The following is a 2,041-nucleotide window of genomic DNA, read 5'->3' as shown; positions in this document are numbered from 1 at the left end:
TGCCACCCCAAATGTTATGAGACGGACTATTGTGGTCACCTGGGGGCATTTCATGAAGCATTTTGTCAGATATTTTTTCTGACAAATTTGTCCTCAACCAATCAGACGCAAGGAATTCAATAGCTTAAAACAGTTTGTCCATAAAAAAAATATCTGACAAAATGCTTGATGAAATGCCCCCCCCCCCCCCCCCCCCCCCCCCTCCGGGCTACGCAAGTTCATTCTCTGTTTGAATATGATTCACTGTATCGATGGATTCCGTTGTAGTTACGTTCAGCAAGCTTATGCATTATGTCACTGAAAAAGATTGCCTAACCAATTGAAGAAGAAGAAGAAGAGAAAAAAATGGTTATTTGTACCAATGTTCAAGTGAGCAAACTATGAACTGGCTTATGCTGTACAACTCAAGCGCAATAAAATTTCAGCGGTTTTATCAGATATAATCATATTTCTATCAAAAAGACCGCTCGTTTAACACAATGTATCATTCATTCTATATTGTCGTAGATACAAGATTAATACAGATTTCATGACTACTTGCACAGCAACAATTATAATGGAGGGATCGTGTTTTGTTCAAGTATATTTTTCGTATGTTTAAATTTGAATTCTGACATTGAAGAAAAAAAAATCCAACGAAATGATGATAAAAGCGACAAGCAGACAAGGGCGCGCAAAAATGGCATTATAGGCCCCTTGTTCTCCTTTCTGTTTACTCTCCGATATTATGGAGATTTAGGTTTTCGCGACGGGGACGTTCAGAGGGGAAGAAACCTGTTCTGAGCTTGCGCAAAATCGCTTTTCGAACTCGATCTATTTGTAACTTGCGTCGTCTGAGTTTTTACTACGCGTTCTGGGCTATTTTTACGTCCGCTCAATTCAAGACGCAGAGAGCTGCTTTATGCACCGATCATGGGGGCGCCATCTTATCATTATTATTTTTTTTAACAGGTTGCGCCTCCGCGTAAAGCTACTTTTCAGCACGACGCAGGGAGAGAGGAGAACGTCGAACGCACTCGTCTCAAACGTCTGCGCCGCAAAGCTAAAGCTCCCTAGTCCTATTTCTCGGAAACTATTACATCACTATTCACAAGAAGGATGGACTAACACTGAACTCTGCTCCCATTAACATTTATTGCAAAACTAGACATCATGTTAGTAGGAGTGTTGCATAGTCAGTTTATACTTTTCAAAATACACGTACAGTAATTTTGTTCGAAATTCATTTTTAGACGTCGAAACTTATCATAAACGTGAATGTACGAATAACACACGAATCGCAATCATTGCGCACAACTACACAAACATTTCGAGATATTGCACAGTTTTCCTGCGTAGAAAATATATTGCCAGAAGATTTCAGAAAGACAACAGGTATTTGTATTAGGTATAAAAATAAAGACACTCGGTTTGAAATATTTGATCGAATTTGATCTTTGACTTGGCAAGAAGAAAACACAGAATATGAACTAACAAACCAGAAGCAGAATGACTGATTCGATACACGTGATTAATTATCATCTCATCTATACGACTAAACAAAGTCGTAAACAAAGCTTAAATCGTTGCTCACGTTGATAATAGTTTTGTAATATTGTTCATTTTTTGAGAGCATTTACCTATCTTCGTTGTGACACCCGAACAGAATGCAAGTAATCTCATGACCTCCTGAAGTCTACGAATCTGATCCAACGATACTATATGCAACTCTCGGGTTGGGTGAAGACCATTTTCTGCAGTAGTGTGTTTAACATCGGATCTTGATGGTTTAATCTGAAACTTTGTTGAAGTTTGCCTAGATTGTTAGCTGACTCAACTGCGAAATAATTCTAATGTGGGCGAGACAACGAACGCATTGCGAAACGATACCATTTTCGTTGAACCAATGACCCAACAAACTTTCAGTTGATTTTCCATTTATAGACAGAGACCCGTTTCTCCAAGGGGAAATGATAACAAGTAAACAGTAAGCCTCTCAACAAATCAAATGAGAAAAGACCCCACAGCTCCTGTAACCCAGTTCATTTTCATACTTCATCTT

Source organism: Diadema antillarum, unplaced genomic scaffold (assembly GCF_040938485.1).
Source record: "Diadema antillarum isolate AM-2024a unplaced genomic scaffold, OU_Dant_1.0 seq00001899_RagTag, whole genome shotgun sequence".
NCBI lineage: Eukaryota > Metazoa > Echinodermata > Echinoidea > Diadematoida > Diadematidae > Diadema > Diadema antillarum.
The sequence above is the reverse complement of the archived record's forward strand: the minus strand, read 5'-3'. Positions refer to the sequence as shown.